At 37.4% G+C, this 19917-nt stretch overlaps 1 long non-coding RNA gene across 1 annotated transcript; it reads right to left on the bottom strand.

Annotated features, from left to right (window-relative positions):
• Positions 1–518: 518 nt before the first annotated feature.
• Positions 519–19219, bottom strand: LOC145252395 (uncharacterized). The gene is made up of 2 exons (XR_013863590.1): positions 19095–19219; positions 519–632 (listed from the first exon to the last, which is right to left on the bottom strand). It is a non-coding gene; the product is annotated as an uncharacterized LOC145252395 (long non-coding RNA).
• Positions 19220–19917: the final 698 nt, after the last annotated feature.

The raw sequence follows: 19917 nt of genomic DNA, 5'->3' as shown, positions 1-19917 counted from the left end.
ATAAAATTAACGTCAAATGAATATATAAACAATTCAACAAAACATGTGAAGAAATAAACTTGGTTTTCATTTGTGTTAAAAATAATTTATAAAATGTTTCAAAAGGCAGGAGTTACCGTTATGCAATATTTGGTAAAATATTTAGGAATCAAATATAGAATTTATAAATTAATGCAGAAAAAATATTAGGGCTAGTTTATTTTTTTTAGTTTTGTGATTTTAAATAAGATTATTATTATTTTTTTTTAATATTATTATTATTTAGATATTTCTGATATTGATTGTATCTTCCCAGTTTGAGATCACTTTGTGATCTGTTACATAATTGCTATTTATATAATTTTACAGAAAAAAAAGGAAAGAAAAAACACTTCTTTTAGTTTTTTTGTTTTTAAATGTTTGTTTTTTTTTGTTGTTTTTTAGGTTTTTGTATTTTGAGATATCCTTGTGCCAATAAGAAATTTTATCTTCTCATTCTGCGACTTATATGAGATCTGACATTCCAAGTTTTGCAAAGATCTATTAATATACTGCTGATCCATTAGAATGACATTTCTTTCTTCTCAATCTCTGGATCTGATCACTTTATGAACGCCAGATATAGCAGCCATTTTCCATTTCCTTATCCATACCTGAAACAAAAAGAAAGAAAATGCATACTTTTACATCAGACAGTCGACACCAAAATACAGATACAATTATTCTTATTGACATTGCTTTTCTCCAAAGTATTGCCTTCCTCGACACCTATATCCATTAGCAACTAACAGGGTACCCGGCACTGTTCGGGCAAATGTGTAATCTATTTCTATTAAAATTTCTATTTCTTTACCTTTCTTTATCTGTCTCTCTACCTTTCTCTCTTTCCCATACCCCTCCCTCATTCCCTCTTTATTCTCTGCCCAATCCTCTCTCTGGATATACACACGTATGCACTTCACCTTTATATAATAGATTCCTTGACGATTGAATCAGCATTTTCTTTCCAAGTTAATACAGAAAAACACTGAAAAACCTGCTCCCCTTCCCTGACGAAATCTGGACCAATTGACCCCCAAAGAATGAATATTTTTTCTCTAAATTTTAGATATTATTAATCCAGGGCAATGCTCGTCAAAAAAAATAACAACTACCAACTTTGTAGATATTTGTTTTGCAATTTTTTTTTTACTTCTAGCTAGATATACACACAAACATATGGTACACATGCACTTATTGATCTGTGCTGAAATAATAACATTATTTAGAAAGCCATTCTTAACATGGGGATGGGAGGATGTTGTGTATCTATTCTGTACTTTCACCTAACAATTTAATAAAAACAGATATTGTCAAACTTTAATTAAACTTGAAAATACTATTTAAAAAATAGCACAGATCAATAAGTGCACTAGCACCAACCATACATACAGCTCCTCTTTATATAATTGCTTGAAGTTATAACAACTTGCAAAATAAACCACTTTACAAGCTGCCTTGAATTCCAAGCAAATTTATCTTTGGCCAGGTGGCTATCATAAAATGGTAGTTTAAAAAAAAAAAAAAGACCGTTGAACAGCCATGATTTAAACTTGGGGGACAAGTCAGGCAATTTATATTACAGAAAAACTGAATTTAAAATTTTTTATTTTAACCCTATCACAAACAGTTGATGTTTATGCTTTTTTTTTTCTAAACAACACATACAAATATATGTATGTGCACATGTCAATGCATATGCAAATATTAGGTTGGTGCAGAAATGTTTTTTTTTTGTTGAACGTCAAAAAACATTATTTTTGCACCAACCTAATATAAATAGCAACAAAATCAATTGAAATATAAAATTATTTAATGGATTAAAATATCTGATGAATTAAATTACAAAATTACATGAATGTCTAATAGTTTTTGTTTCATCGTCATTAGCACTCCTGGATAGGATATGCAAAATTGTCAATAACTCAAACAAGGGCTGAGAGGAGATTAATGGAAAAAGCAAGTATGTTACTTAAAGAAAATCACATTCCGAAATTAATCACAATCCAGTATTGTCTTTTTACTATAAGAAAAAGTTAAACTCAAGGAGATAAAATTAACAAAAAATTGGTTGAGCCCAGCAACCAGGTGACTCAGCAGTAGTAGTTCAAACAGCTTTTTCCACAACTAACTACCAGACTATAAATGCACTTCAAAGCGTCCTTTTAAGGACGACTCACAAACTACCTGAATGCAATACAGACTTTTTAGAGACTAACAGGGTATGATTGCCTGTCCTCTGAGACTCCCTTTTATAGCCTGCGACTTCTGCAGATTCCTGAAACTCCAGAAACTCTAGCTCATTCCTGCACTTAAAGCGGTTCCAGCTCACTCTTGCAGTTTCCTGCACTTCCAGTGGCTCCAGCTCACTGTTGCTGCTTCCAGTGGCTCCAGCTCACTCTTGCAGTTTTCAGTGGCTCCAGCTTGCTCCTGCATCTGCCTGCAGCTCCACCACTTCCAGCCACCAATGTAAATCGACAACAATCTGCAAGTTGCAAGAGACTGAGAAGAGAAAGAAAGCAAATTGCTAAAGACAGAGACAATATTTTTACTACCTTTGTGTTGCAATGACTCTAGTCTGGGGATTATTTTGATAGACATCTCTTAAGAACCCCACAGTAAAATATCAGAGGGGAAGAGTCCAGTGAGTGTGAACCCTATTTAAGATCACACCTCCTACTGATGAAATAATCATCAAACATTAAATCTCTATCATTTTCATGGCAAGTGCTCGTCTGAGCTTCAATCTATGCCCCCCCTGCCAAACTTTCACAAAAAAAACCCACAAAAAAACCCCCACTTGTCTAGTTACAACAACTATCAATAGTTCCTCCACTCTCTATCTATCCCTAAATCTAAATGTAAATGCCATAAACAGAACTTCTTTCCTAGAACTGTCAGCCTGTGAAACTGTTCTGCTGGCCTATTTTCCTACTGACTACAATATGGTCATCTTCAAGTCCAATGTAAACAAGTTCTTGTTGAACTGCCCCCTAAATAATCCATTTCTACCGCTAACTATTCATACATTGTTGTCTCAATGACTATCGTACACTCATTAACTTCTACCATCGAGTGACTTTTGGGCTTTCATAAGTGGTGACACCGATGTATAAAAAAAAAAAAAAAAAAAAATGGTAATAAAACAAAGATTATTTACGAATTCAAAACATCAAACCAAAACTTCCCAACCTTTGATTGCCATCCCTTCTGAACAGTCCAACATCCAAACTCATCAGCTTAACATTCAATTAAAACAAATGCATAGAAAATACTATCGAGATTGTTGCAAAATAAACATGAACTCCCTCTACTATGCTAGAGAACATCTCACATTTCAGGTGTATATCTTTACAAAGCCACTATTTGTTCAGGCATGATATATTGAATATTGTTGCCATATCTAGGCTGGTGTACCAACCATTAGTCTCTCTCCTTTAGACATGGTCCAAAAAAAGAGCCTTGACTCTAAGGTCCCTCACTACCAAGCTCCAGCTCTAGTCTCATCACCACAATATTGCATCACTGTGCTTACTTTACAAGTACTTTAATAAAATGTGCTCCAATGAACTTGCTGCACTTGTGCCCTTTGAACATAAACACACCCAACAAGCAGCAACAGATTACCCCTTCACTGAGGAGGTCGCAGATGCAGTAAAACTTTCTACTGTAAGTCCTTGAAGAACTGCCTTTGGAATCCCCTCCCTGTTTCCCTTACAGTACCAACATACAGAAATTTAAATGTAATATGAACAAACTGTCGCAGCACAAGGGAGGAGAAAGCTGAGTAATTTGTGTTAAGTGATATACACGTCAGAATTTCTTTTCAAAGTTGAACGAATCAGTTCTTTCGACTTCTGCCTTCTCGCAAATGTCGCGCTCTTCACAACCAAGTTCTTTTCAACCGTCGACCGACCATAAAAAAGAAATGACTGAATCTTTGTTTTGGCTTCACTTTTTATAGCTGTTGGGCGAACCCAATTGTCGTGGTAATGCGAGTATCGCTCACAAACGTTTTTCTTTGTAATCTAATGGTCCCAGATTCGATCCCCGACGCAGGCACGCACAACTCATACTTTTTGTGCGCTTTTGCGCATGCTCGTCACACTCCTCCCTGATCTCGAGATCACACATATGACAATGCTGGGCAGGCCGTTTCGTCCGGGTACTTCGCCTTAATGGTACAGATTCAGGAACTTCATCAGTGGTGCCTTCGTTTGCCGGATCATTAAACTCATCCTGCTCTGGATCCTGATCATCTTCTGAAGAGCTTCCGTCATCTGGCCGTTCGTACAGCAGTGGGTCTTCGTCATCTGATGAATTGAGTTCATCATTGATTATAACGTCATGTCGCCATGCTGGGCGCACATCTTTTATATGACGTGGTGTTCCATCAACTGATATTGAGTGTTGACTATTTATTTTTGTCACTGTTCCTGTACCGAACTGCATTGTGCATCTTCCCTGCATATTCTTCACCCAAACTGCATCCCCTTCCTTGTACGGATTAGCCACTGCGGTCTCGGGCACCCTCACTTCATCAATACCTTTGATACGGATCCTATAATTGTATAGCGTATTCGCAGGTGCTGTCATGGCTGTCTTGTCATCTTTAGGTGTGACGTTGTACCAGTACACTGCCTCCAAGATCGTGCACCCTGTTCTTGACGCAATGCGCTTTATAGTGCAATGGGATTGCTCAATTATACCATTTGTGGAGGTACATGGGCACACCGAAATCGAATGTGCACGCCCCACATTTGTGTAAAATCAGCAATTGTCTTTCTGCAAAACGGTGCACCATTATTTGTGAGCAATTCGGTTGGCAGCCCCCTTTCGCAGAATATACTTTGCAGCTCCTTAATGACGCTAGCCGAATCCTGTCAGTACAACTGCCTCCAAATGGCAAAATGGCTGGGACCACAATCTATCAATGTCAAGTACACCTGAGTACCGAAATGGGTTATATCCATAGTAACCCTACTCCAAGTGTCTGTGACATTAAGCCTACCTGGCTTCCAATGCACCGGAGCTGGATCTATGGATTGGCATTCTTTACAATCCCAAACCACCGATCGCACTTTGGTTTCAGTTATTGTTGGATTGACCAATGTTACAAAGTACCATGTCCTTTTCACATCGGGATGTTCACTGGACTGATGAATTGTCTGTATCTTAGAGTCATGTTCGTGTTCTGCGGCCACAGCGCACACAAGTTCTCTGGGTTCTGTTGCCTTACGAATCTCATCTATCCACCACTGTGGTACTCGAGTAAGTTGGTCAGCTCTGTTATCATGAGACTTGATGAGCCTCACGTCGATTGTTAGTTCATATTCCGAGACCAAATCTCGAAGTGTGGAGAGGCGACGCCTGATTAACATTTCCGATGCTGCTTTGGTGTGTACTCTCATCTGTCCAGACAAGGTGTCAGTTATCCACCGATAGAGAAAGGCAGAGTCAGTTCGCAAATGTATGGTTTTAGCTTTCCACTGTAATGCAAGGTTGACGCCTCGCAGCACAGCATCAAGCTCAGCTAAATTTATGTTTGTCTTCATGCACTGCGTGGAGCCAGCTTACGTCCTCCACCACAGACCCGTTGCTTTTCACAACCATGCCTGTAGCAACAGAACTGGCGTCCACCCATACTGTGACTTCTTGTCCACAGATACACCAGTCACCTTTTACTGGATCTTCATGGGCTACTCTCAAACAAATGTTTTTGATCATCCGTGCTAGAATAGGGTCTCGCACTTCGTCATCCCATCCAGTTGTGATCATACTCGCCCTTCGTTTCACAAATGCTGTGGCGACATGCAACCAGCCACACACTGGGAAATGACCAGTCAGTTTCCCGCACACTGAAAACACAATTCGGCGAGTAAGTCTATTAGGTACTGTCGGAAGGTCACTGCCACGCCACCATAACAATTTTCCGTTCTCCTCTTGGACACATAATCCCAATACACATGAGCCCAGTCTCAACTGTTCTGGGGTCTTGCTTTCTAGGCCAAACTTCTCCAAATGTTCCTTTACATGAGTTGCTGAACATATGCTTTCATTCACAAAAATGTCATCAATATATGAGGACGTAGCCTCATTTATATTCTTATCCTGACTGAGGACGTATTAACAATGGCCTGCATTATTAGAGGGCAACGTTCAGCCCGAATCCGAGGCAGGTAAGACAATATCGCTATCCCTTAATTTTACTGTTTGGAACGGCCACAGATATTTGTCAACATGTACTTGCAAATAGGCACTGCAACGTTTGGTTCCTGTTGTCGCCATTCCCTCAATTTTTGTAAGCAAACATCCGCGTTGGCAGAATGCACACCCATGTACTCATTTAGCTCCCGATAATCCATAACGGGACGCACTTTCTGTTTATTCCCCTGCACAACAGCCATGAGAGGGATTAGACCTTTTAGAGGGCCAAGTTCGTCCTCAGGATATGGCAGTAACCAACCATTATCAATCCACACCTGCAATTCCCGATCGTATTCATCACGAATCGGTGTTGGCGCTAGATACACTGCAAGTCTATTTCTCAATGTAAGTGGAGGTTGGTCGCCAGCCCACTTCCACGATGTAGTCCACTTCCAAGTATCTTGGTCATATTTGGCAGAGAAGTCAGGCTCAGTAATAATGATAGCAGCAAAATTGGCCTTGCTAAAATGTGGAAAGGTCACCTCCCTGCGCTAGACATAGCTACTCATTCCAGTCGCTTGATTGCATCCAGTCCAAGCAATAAATCAAATCCCAGTAAGTATCCATCCAGAACTAGGACTTCTATGCTAATGCTTTGTGTTACATCAAGGTCAACCTGCACCATTCCTACTCCACAGCAGCTTAGTGTGCTTCCATCTGCTTTGAGCACTGGGGTTACTTTCCTCGTCCATTCCTTGCAACATGACTTGCGGACCAGTGACTGTGTGCATCCGGTATCCACCAGAGCTGTGCGTGGTAGTCCATTGATAAGAACCGTGACAATTGGCAAGGCACCATTGAGGGATGAGATTGGCACTCACTTCTCGCCCCCTTGTTAGTTTCCTGGACAAAATCAAGCAATGTGCCCTCGCCGCCGACATTGATAACACATCATTTCCGGGTCTGACCCCGACATCTCCTGTTGCACTATCCAATAGGCAATTGCTTGCCCTATGATTCAGTCCATTACACTTGTAACACCTCCATGAAGTATCTGTCTCCTTGCGGTTAACTGGTGTCGATCGTGCAGCTAATGCAGCTTGCTCTGGAACTGTCGCGTTAGTCATTAAAATAGCACGAGCGCGTGCCAGCACATGATTATACCGTTTATCCATCTAGGATGATGCCGCGACAAGTTTTCCGCATATTCCAGCAAATTAGCAATAAATGCACATTGCAGGCATTGATCGGATACGCCGCCAAACAGGACTGCTTTCACTTGGTTGGAGACGACAAGCTATGAACTGTTTCCATACAGCAAACGGATCCAAAGCAAACGCTGTGTACAGGGTTTTCTTTATACATCCAAAATCGGCCCGCTTTTCCTCACTTAATTGCTGGTACACTGCATAGGCGCTGCCTGATAAACGCATTGGAATTACACATTCAATGCACTTTACGCCACTTAGCTGACATATTAGTTCAGCTTTCTCCAACCACTCTACTATTGACTGTCCAGATTCACTGTCATCAAATATAGGTATAAGTTTTGGATCGAAAGCCATAATAGCCGAAATAGCTTGTCGCAGCACCACGAGGTAGGAGAAAGCTGAGTAATTTGTGTTAAGCGATATACACACCAGAATTTCTTTTCAAAATTGAACGAATCAGTTCTTTCGACTTCTGTCTTCTCGCAAACGTTGCACTCTTCACAAGCAAGTTCTTTTCAACCGTCGACCGACCAAAAAAAAGAAACGACCCGATCCTTGTTTCGGCTTCACTTTTTTATAGCTGTCGAGCGAATCCAATTGTCGCAGTAATGCAAGTATCGCTCACAAACGTTTTTCTTTGTAATCTAATGGTCCCAGGTTCGCTCCCCAACGCAGGCATACACAACTCATACTTTTTGTGCGCTTTTGCGCATGCTCGCCACACAAACATCTCTGCTTATGATGCCTCTATAAATCTGGCCTCGAATTCTCAGTAACCTCTTACATCTCAGAGGCACTGTGTCTTGTTTGGAGTGGCCTGGTAAGGCCACAGAGGAGACAACCGAAGCAGCAAAACTGAAACTGCCTGCCAGGACACTATATATACAAATGTAGGCAAAATTGGGCATATTTTATTGGTTTGAAAATATAAGTTCTTTTTTACTAATTGTCATAAAATTTTAACCATAGAATGGTATCCTAATCTTCAAAAAGCCTGCAAATTTTCATGTAGTTTCGTTCCATAGAACCAAAGATATGAGCATTTGAATAATCAATTTGGCTATGAGTATAGATATATATATAATTTCCCCAAAATCTGTGACCTTGATAGAGGGGAGACTAAAACTTGCCGCTATGGTTTCAAATGATCTGAAATAACTGCAAGGGGAGACTTGATTCCAAATATTTCTCATATGTTATATCGCCCCTCTTTTGGAAATAGGGTGCGATTCTGATTATCTCCAGTATCTCTCTCTCTCTCTCTCTCTCTCTCTCTCTCTCTCTCTCTCTCTCTCTCTCTCTCTCTCTCTCTCTCTCTCTGAATATATATATTTTTGTTAATATGATCTTCGTACTTAAATTTCGGCGTTACAATTTTGGGGATGATTTAGATTATTCAAGCTACCTTTCTCATCTGGAATATCATTTTTCATAACGTTTTTGGCCAATGTAACCTTTGACTTTTTTCTGGTGTATCTTGCAGACAATTCTAGCAATGGATAAAATTCAGTTCTAAATGAAATTCTGTTGGATATTAAAGGTTCAATCCTTAATACGCATGATATGACGAATACCATTGTGAATTACTTAAGACTGCTACCTGGTCATGGCTGACGGAATGAAAGAATGCTACCCCCTTACATCAAATAAAGAGTTTTGTTTAAAATTCTGTGTAGATTCTTGGTTTAACAAAATACACTAACAAATACCAACAGAGATAAGAACAGTAGTTGGCAAACTTCAAAGAATACAAATAAATTCGCTTTTGCTCAAGTTAATTGTTCCCTTGTTGAAATAGCTAGTATTTACCTCTCTTCTACCGTGGGAAGATATGGCACAAGATTATATGGTGAGGATTGAGAAGCCAGCATAGAAAAGCTCTGGCCTACAAAAAATGTCTGAACAACCCTCTCTGCATTCTTTGGTAGAGGCACCTCAAATAATTACCAATAAACTAATCCTTTCTCAAAATGCAAGAAGATAAAGCTTAAATAACAAACTTCCTCAAACTGCACAAAATCATAGTTTATTAAACTATCACTAAATGAACTAGGATTTTTAATTTCAGTAGCAAGAAGTCCAGGGCGACTGGATAAGCAAAGAAAGAATGCTGTTATTTTAGAGTTTTCCTTCTAGACTAGTTGTACAGCCAACAATTTAATCCATAACTTGAAAGAGGATATATGGATTAGCCCAATGATATTAGTGAAATTAATCCAGTAGCACTGATAGAACTTGTATAAAAAAGGGTAATTTCCCTTCGTCTCAAATAGATTATCTCCCTTTGTTTATTGTGGTAAGGAATTACCTCCCTTGTATTTTAAATTAGCCCTATCTGATTGGTGAAGAAAGATTTCTTGTAATCGGGCACTTACTTTTAACAGACAAAAAGCCTTTGCTCATTCTCTTTTCAGCATAGTTTAAATACAGTCTAGATATTAAGGGATTTTCTCCTCTTTTTGAATCAGCCTTTACTTGTATCAGATACAATGCTTTTCTTTTATTTATTTCAGCATTTTCCAAACTTTTGGTAAAGAGCAACTACATTTTTTTTTTTTTAACTTTAATAAGTATCTTTATTTTGAGCAAGTGCTATCATTTATCATTTTTTTTTCTTTTCCGAGACTGGTTGCACAACCAAGGTTTAATAGTCTACCCTACCCTACTATTTAATCAATAGTTGGACAATATAGAGAGATATGTGCAGAATAGGGCACTTTGATAATATGGCCACATTGAAAGAATGGCTGACAGTACTTGGGTTAATAGATGTAGAACAGCTGAGGTAGCAGGTCCAGTTCACAATGGAAGACCAAGGAAAACATGGGAGAAAGTGATAAGAATGAACTTGAAAGAGGGATAAAATCTAGTCTGAGGAAGATTAGTTTGGAAGTCACTTTCTAAAAACTTTCAAACATGTAACATGAATATGGTGATAATGATGAAAAATGCACAACATCAGCCAAAATGAATGTGTGTACTCTACTTATCATTACAGATAAAGCACCTATACACTGTTCGTTTGATTAGGCTAGTTAGAGTCGCTCACTGAATCAAAGTATTGCCTCTGTTATAAAAAGAAAGATTATTTTTATTTTTCTCTTAAACAGTTATCCCCCTTTATCCATCATGACAATGAATTAGCTTTCGTACTTTCTCAACTATTTCAATTTGATTGGCCAATGGTTAGATGTAAGGAGGCTTTATTCATTTATTCCTCATTCGAATCTGATCACAATCCCATCAGCATATGAAGGATTTTCTCCTTAAATCTGCACAGTTCATGTAGTTATTTATTTGATTTTAAGAGAACTCTAATATCTTCATAGTTGGACTTTACAAACCACAAAAAAAACAATCATTTTTTGCAAGATATTCCTTACATTTGTTTAATGCATATATTATCTTTTTATTACATGGAAATCGTGTTCTGGGTTTTCTACTTCCTGCCAAAGACTAAACCTACGTTCCATACCATCTGTCCTTCTTAAACATCTTTAGTGGTTTGGACATGCAGCTTGGCAACCAGAGGGAGAGCTCGTTTGCAAGGTTTTCTCTCCCCTCATCTCTGCATGGTTGGCACAAATTTAAGATGTGGGCAACAACAATTAAGGATGACCTGGTGATACTATCAAGCCCAAAAGTTGTTGGTCTCCGACTATGAAATCAGAAGTGGTTAGCCATTTCCTGCGACCTGGCCCAGGATTAACAAAACTAGAATGCTATGGTTTGAGATACAGTTCATTCTCAGGATGAAGTCAGCTCAATCCAACTAGGATGGTAGCCATTATAAGTATCCTTTTATCCAAGCTTTCTTTGGCTATATGAATTATTTCAGCATCTTACTAACTTAGGTAGCCGATAATTTTACCATTCTCTTGCGAAATCACCTTACCATCCGATCACATGTTTCCATTTATTATCTGAAGTTCACAAAAACAGGCTCGTCCTATCAATGGGGATCACAAATTTACCAAATGCAACCCTATGCAAAGGAATAAAAATAAATAGAAAAGACAACCTGTGTAGGCCTAGGTAGCAACCAATTATATTATATCTTTTACTTTTGCTAGACAACCGGTCACTTGATGCCTTAATTCTATAAATTCGTCCCCAACTGTATTACTCAAACTGATTCTTAAAAAAAAAAAAAAAAATCTTTGTCTCCTTTTTATTTTCTTCCCAAATATATGCTAGAAGGTGATAGCTGAGGATCAATCATGTTGAGAGTAAAGCTTACCAATTCCAGGGAGTAAATATTTTTCCAAGAGCAATGTATTCTGAGAATAATGTCCTCAAAGAGCAATGTATTGTGAGAATAATGTCCTCAAAGAGCAATGTACTCTGAGAGTAGTAGACTTTTTTTTTTATTTTAGAGTAATGGTAGGACTCTCTCTGTAATGCTTCCTTCTAAGAGTAATGCAATATATTGTAAGAGTAATGCAATATATTGTATTCTAGTAGTAGTCTTTTTGAGAGTAATAATGGCCCTATCTCTATAAAATTTCCTTCTCGGAGAAATGTTTTTTTAAGAGTAATGAAATTTATTTTGACAGCAATCTATTGTAGGAGTATAAATAATTATCCTACCTATAGAAATATATTTGACAACTGTATTCAGCTATAGATGGTTGATAAATCGTAAAACAATTCTAACCTCCAAAACAGAATGTTTTGTAAACCATAACCTAACAGAATTCCACATGATTTATATTAGGAGGGCGATATTTCTGATGCGTTTGATCAAATCTTAATTATTATTAAGTAGAATTCAATACTCCTACTTCTTTTTGATATAATATTGAATATATACACATTTTAATTAAGAAAGAAAAACATACAATCAAGTTTGCTTAATAGATTTCAAGATACTAATTTGGAATATTTAACCTTTCATCTCAATGAGTAAAGCGAAGTCTAATCAGAAAAATAGAAGTCAGCCAGGGGGTCAGAAGACCCTCCCCCCCCTCGATTGTGTAGCCAGTCGTCGAGTTCTGGGAGGAGCAGAAGACATTATCAGCAGCAATCAAACTGTCCTTTTAAGGACGACACAAACTATTTTATGCAATTCAAGTTGTCCTTTTCAGGACAAACAAACTATATTTTATGCGACAAACTTCACTTTTTATTGCTGCCTGTTTCATGCACCTGACTCCAGCTCTCCTCTCCAGTTCCTACTCCTGCAGCTCCAACTCACTTCAGCAGTTCCTGTAGCTTTAGTTCACTCCTGCTGTTCCAGCATTTTCTGGCTGCTCTAATTCCAGCACCATATGCTCCAGTAACTTTTAGCAGCCGCTTCTAGTGATTGCTGCCTGTAGCTTCTGGCTCTCTGTTCCAGTGGCCGTTAATGCCTGTTTCTCTGTTCCGGTGACCATTGAAGTCCGGTTCCAGGATCCAGCTTCCATTTCTGCAAACTTTCTTTCTGTCGATCAATCCCTAGGCCATGTCCACACGGACCTCATTACAATTCAGAGACACAGATACCCACAACAATCTCCATGTAATGTAATTCCATGCTGTCCAGGATCCAGCTTCCTCACTTCCATTCCTGCAACCTTGATTCCTGTCAATCCAGCCCTTGGCCACGTTCGCATGGACTGGACCTATCTGAGACATATCACATGTCAGGGACATCCATATTAATCTCCATGTGACATACTGTTCCAGATCCAGTCTTCACATCTCAAACCTTTCCAATCATCCACCATCCTGCATTCCTGTTCAATTAGTTTCTGCTGCTGTCCAGGTACAACATTTTCAGTTCTTCAACCTTCCTGTTTCCAGAATCGCTGTGGATTAACTTTCTAAGGTTCTTCTACCTTTTTTATCTTGTATTTATAGTGGAATAAATAGAAGATTTCTTTTATAACTGTTCATCTGCATTTGTCCTCTCTTCTTTGCCATTTGGTGTATGGTCAATCACTCTTGATTCTTTGCAACACAGTTTACGGATCATGCTATTTTTCTTTTAAAAATTGGATTTTCAAGTTGAATTCAATTTTTATGGTATCTTTTGCTTAAATGAAAATATAAATTAGTTAAAAAGAACCTCTCATGTTAAGAATGGTTTTCTAAACAATAGTGTTGTTACAGTACAATCTATAAACTTTTTTTTGGGAAATCGATTGAGACAAGGCCTGAGGCCGCTTCATGTAAGGAGCTAGCAAGAACGAATGATCACTGTTATTATTTTAATATCCTTCCAACAATGTCAATTAATTTGAACTTGTCAAAGAATTTTGAATAAAGATTTTATAAACCCCGTATAATTTCTTTGTGCTCTTTTAGCAAATAAAATTTTTGTAAATTAGAAAGAAAGAAACCAAGTCACAAATTCCTTAGTAAAGGTTTTATTCGCTGAAAGTGCACAACCTGAAGGGTTGAGCTTCAAAACGATACTGGTCTCGTGAAAATCCGTCACTTCTGTCGAAAGTTTTAGGCTGACATACAAACATACATACATACATTTAAACAGACAGGTGAGATTTATATTATAAAAGGTATTGCCACTTCTAAAACAAGTAGATAGCAGCCAGAAGCCAACAGACAAATTAAGAAACTAAATGATACTTTATGGAAGGCGATTCAAATAACTACACTCCCGTAACGTGTAACTATCTAGTTGAGAAGATGGATACTCTCCACTTAATTAGATCATTACTCTTTCTCGCTTGGCCAAAATGCATACACAAACACACAGACAACTGTTTATAAATTGTAAATATGGTTATGATTCTTAAACGCTGGGGATTTATTAGTTAGTTTAAGATCCATAGAGTGAATGAGGTATTTTGGTAAATGTTGCCAGTCAAGAGTAAGACTCCAAAGTCTACATTTATTACTTTTTAATCACTTTAGTCACAAAGACCCTGAACCCTTCCCTTCCCCAATTTCTTGTAGGGCATAGTGCCTAATTTTGTTGTTTGAAAATCTTTTTTTTTTTTTTTTACTTAATTGTATTTACAAAATTTTAAAAGCAATAAAATATATAAACAAGATCAAAGTGTAGTATCTGTTCTTCAGATGCTGCACTTCTATTTCTTGTTCTCTTTCGGTGGAGGAGAAATCCTTCACGACTGAGACAATTTTTATTTTTGTACCTTTTCTCCACGTTAAAAAACGACCCTGGTGTCTAACTCTGTCCCGTGGGGAGGCATTGTAAATAGGTACTCTGCACCACGGTGAATGTGACACTGCATGAAAGACTGTTTAAATATAATTGTAAGTCAACTTCTCAGACCCTTATTCCTACTTGGGCAAAACCAGGCCCGATATACGAGGTGCCTTAAATAAGTTTCCACTTTTTTTGGACAGGCATTTAAAATTGTTGTAGACAATTGAAAATTCAGTATGTTATTACTATACATTTTCTGAGATGACTGACTAATTTTTATGATTTCAGGTTCAAATGAACAGCTACAGCAGGAATTGGAATACACCCTACTAAAGCCTTATTTTTACAGCTGGTGAATTTCAAAAGTGCAATCTGGACGTGAGGACACTTTAGAAGAACGATATGCAATAGAACTTTGTTTTAAACTTAGAAAAAATGCCACAGAAACGCATGGAATGCTTCAGACAGCTTTTGGACCATCTTGCATGAATCGAGCATCAGTTTTTGAGTGGAATAAGAGATTCAAGGTAGGCAAGGAGCCTGTGAGGAATGATGAGGCTTGTGGGAGGAGAAAGGAAGTCAGAACACTAGATTTTAAAGAATTTCATGGATAAGGACCGTTGTGTATCTAAAGAGATAAGTGCACGGTTTGATGTCAGGGAACTGTACTGTACACACAATTATTTGCGAGAATTGAAAATGTGGAAGATTTGTCAAAGTTTTCCCAAGGGTGCTCAGAGATCACAGACTATTTGATCAAGATGGGCATCAAGACAGTTTCTCATCCTTCTTATAGTCCAGACCTTGCTCCCTGTGACTTTTGGTTATTCCCTAAGCTCAAGGAAAACCTTAGAGGCTGTCGTTATAAGACAATTGAGGAAATGAAAGAGGCTGCGATGAGGATCATTAACACTCACAGAAGAGGACTTCCATGGAGCCTTCCAGAAGTTGTTGGAATGGTACAAGTGCATTGCAGCCGGAAGAAATTACTTTGAAGGGGACATTTCATGAGTGCATTATCAATAAAGGTGCCTATACAAAAAAAAGTCTGGAAACTTATTGAAGGCACTTTGTATATCAGAAATCCTACTAAATCGAGTCAATATGATTCTCCTGTAACACCAACTACACTTTTAGAAATAAACCTGCACTATGCAGCACATGTACGCCTACCCTCTGGTTTATTACAAACAATGTAAATATACAAGATATAGCCCCCTAAATCTACAAATGAAGAAGATACTTCTAATAAGGATCTCTCCACAAATACTGGGAGCCATAATTGCCCACTGTTGATGTAGAGAAATGGATTATATTGCCGGAAGAAGAAATCAATATTTCTCAGAAAGCTAATACTAGGGATTTAGAACGTCAGGAACCAAACATACAAAGATCAAGAAAAAATGCCTAGTAAATACTAAGACTACATAACTATATCCTCCAATTCTATCCTCTATCATAATAATTTTCGAGAGGAAAAATTTTATGGTTTTAATATTCTTCCTACCTCCTTCATTAACTTGAACCTGTCTAACAATCTTGAATAAAGATTATATAAATCATGTATAATTTCTATGTGCACTTTTTACAAATAAAACCTTTACTAAGGAATGCATTATTTGGCTTCTTTCTTTTTAATTTATACCAATCGCAAAGACAGGAGATGCCTATTGACCTTAGTTTTGAAGAAAAAGAAAAGAAAAGAAAGAGGTGAACAGCAAGAGAGTTCCACAACCTTGCAGTCCTTGAAAAGAAGCTACTGGAATAGGAAGCTGTACTACAGGAAAGTATTAAAACAGTTAATTGATGGCAATCACCAGACCAAACGAGCTGTAACAAAGGAAGCAGAGAATAGATCTATAGGAGGGAAATGTTGTGCATTTCTCTCCTAATAATTACTTAAATAAACACAAAGCCAAACGACATTGCTTTTAACAAAACAATAATAAAGGGTTTATTTAAAAAAGGGCGAGATTGTATCTTAAACTGGAGAGAAAGAAAAAAAGTGTAAATGTCTGTTTGAAGGTGTCGTCTGCCATAAGATTGCAGTCGTCAACAAGTAGCAGTGGGAGGGGTGAGTGAGAGAGGTCTGTATAGGTCGCTTGCTGGCGTCTCTCTGGCGATTGCAACTGAAATTCCAAAGGGCTAAAAATACTCCTTAAGGGGACAGCTCAAATCAATGCGCCCTGCCAACCAATTAGTCAGTGTGGCCAAATCACTTTGGCACCGGGCATTGATCCGCTTATAGTAAATAGTTGGTAAACTGCTACCTCACCCCCTGCTTAGGCAAAAAGCCGATAAAGAAAAATAAAAAGGTAGCAGTCTTTTGAAAAATACAGAACGTAATGTCTGGAAGTTTATGTTGCCGAAGAAAGAATACATAAAGGGGTAATGAGAATAGAAAGTTCTAGCTAAAATTTTTTTTTTTTTTTTTTTTTTTTTTAAATAAACCGAATTTACAGAGGTTTAAATATACAAAGTTTTGCATAATTTTTTGGGCCAATGTACACGGCGGCCACTACATGTAGTAGTGACATAGTTGTCATTTTCAGTATTTACTTTAGGTGTTTGCTGTGTGAATGTATGTGGGATATGTGTGTCTTGTGTTTCTGAGTCAAGAAAAGCTCTTTTCACTCTGTCAACAGATACTGTTTCTTTTTTGCCTCTAATATCCAGGGTGAAAAGTTTAGAAGTGCGTGATAACACACGATAAGGACCAGTATAAGGCGGTGTTAGAGGGGCTTTCACAAAGTTTTTTCTAAGAAACACATGTGTCCATGAAGAAATGTCTTTGGGGACCGAAGATTTTATGGTCTGTTCCCTAGGTTTCATGGGTGGGAGCTTACTAAAGTAAGCTTGCAGTCTGTTTATAAGCAGAGCTGGATCTGACAATCCTGGTTCTATCGGGATCAGCATCTGACTTGGCAGCGATAGAGGTACTCCATAGACAAGTTTGGCAGGAAAGTATCCTAGGTCCTTTTTGATAGCTGCACGACAGCCAAGAAGGATAACAGGTATGTATTCACTCCATCGCTGTTGGTCAGGGGAAGCACGTAAGGCAGCTTTCAATTGTCGTTGGAAGCATTCTATCATCCTGTTCGAAGCTGGGTGATAGCTTGTTGTTCGAATAGGTTTCATCCCTAAAATCCTGGAAAGTTCCTGGAACAGGTGGGATTCAAACTGTGCTCCACGGTCTGTGGTAATTGTTGTGTTGACTCCATAGCGCGATATCCAGCCCAATATAAGGGCTCGCGCTACAGAGTCAGCCGAAATGTCCTTTAAGGGAATAGCTTCAGGCCACCGTGTGAAACAGTCTATGCAGCTCAGGAGATAAGTAAATCCCTGGCTGACTGGTCATGGTCCAATCAGATCGATGTGAACATGGCTGAACCGAGCATCTGGGGTGCTAAATGTTCCCAGGGGTGCACAGACATTGCTTTTAACAAAACAATAATAAAGGCGATCGCAACTGAGATCCCAAAGGGCTAAAAATACTCCTTAAGGGGACAGCTCAAATCAATGCGCCCTGCCAACTGATTGGTCAGTGTAGCCGAATTACTTTGGCACCGGGCCGGGCATTGATCCGCTTATAGTAAATAGTTTATTAACTGCTACAGATCAGAAAATTCTGAAGAATACATATCGTAATAGTATATATTAAAAAAAGAAAAAGAAAAAGATTGCAACAAACAATATGACGTCTGTGAGAAAAGTAGTTGCACTGAAGACGAAAACGTGAGGCAAAAAGAGGCACAACCTGTGCATGTGCAAGTACCGGATTTTCAAGTTAAATTTAATTTTGATGGTATCTTTTTGCTTAATAAATTGTTAGGTGAAAGTGCAGAATAGTGAAAAAGTTCTCGCCTCCAAATAATAGCGTTATTTCAGCACGATCCGTCGTAAACTGCATACGTACCAAAATTTTTAAACATTTTTTTTATAAACTTTGGTAAATTTCTACGACGTGCCCCAGCGTATTATAAACACCCCATGTTAAGAACAGCTTTCGGAATAAGCAAACCCCCCCCCACATCGAAAGCCGTTCTTAACATGGAGAGGTTGGGAGTGTTTATTCCGAAAGCCGTTCTTTAAATGAGGAGGTGGGGATGTTTATACTACGCTGAGGCAGGTCGTAAAAAAATAAATAAAAAAAAATAACTTCTTTTTTTTTTTAATATAACTTATCGGGTATACACCATATATGTTTTAGCATTTTTAAAAACAAGTTTCCACGAAGTTTTTAATATATATGTTATTGAAATGTTGTTAATGTTTATGTTAAGATAAAGAATAAAAATCTAATCTTACGGATACGACAACCGACACCGTCGAACCGAGCTCATTCTTTTTCTCCACAAATATTTTATTAAAAAATTCTAAAATAATTATTTTACTAAGAAAATTCAAATATTCTTATAGGCATTCTTACTTTTGTGTTATTAAGGTTCACTTGTTTATTTCAAGAAAAAATAATTTAAATCGTAATGGATTTTAATGAGAAAGTGAGCTAAGAATTTCGATCATATGTTCGTAGCTTTTTGAATTGAAATTCATTAAAAGGAAAAAAATAATAAAAAGAATAAAGATATAATTTGAATACATACCAGCTTCTAAATTGTTATAGCATGGTTAGAATAATTATATCCTACGTCTTTTATAATTTGAGTTTAGAATAAATAAATATATATATATATATACAAATGTAAATATTTTATGTAAGAATTTTTAGTGCAAGGGGGAGTAACTCGTAAATACAAAGCGTCACTCTCCGATACAAAGAGATTAAATTTGGTCAATTTACTTCCGTTTTCGAAATATCCTTCAACATATAAATTCTTATGAGAAATTTTATTCCATCCATCATTAAGAACTCGTTTATTTGTAACTAATTGCAGTAAACCTGATTCTGATATTATGTTATGCAGATTTACAATTGTGTAGAGAAATGTTTTAATGAATACGAACACGTAGGTTCGTAAATTGGTAGCGTTTTGAATGTTCACATACAAGATACATTTGCAATGAGGTAGTATAGTTAACAGATACGTGCAATTTAATAGTGAAAAGTTAAGCACTTCTGCATGTCATTGACATATTAGCAACAGAGACGAGTTATCGACCATTGTTCTTCGAAAGAGAACTGACGTCGAGCGGCTATTTTGTGAACCTCAAACATAAACAAGTGTTTACGATAACGCAAAAAATATAATAACAAAATAAACAATACAAAAATATGAAAATCGAAACATTTATTGTATAAAAAATTTTATCGAAATATAATTTTAATGTATTAATATAATTTATTTTCAAGTATTGATTCATAACTGAAAATTAAATAATAAATATGATAAAAACACGAAATATTTATTGATTGTTTTTAGAATTATTTGGGTTTTTTTAAGGTATAAAATGTAGCAAATACAATTT

Source organism: Euprymna scolopes, chromosome 29 (genome assembly GCF_053919585.1).
Source record: "Euprymna scolopes isolate OS-2025 chromosome 29, ASM5391958v1, whole genome shotgun sequence".
NCBI lineage: Eukaryota > Metazoa > Mollusca > Cephalopoda > Sepiida > Sepiolidae > Euprymna > Euprymna scolopes.
The sequence above is the reverse complement of the archived record's forward strand: the minus strand, read 5'-3'. Positions and strand labels throughout refer to the sequence as shown.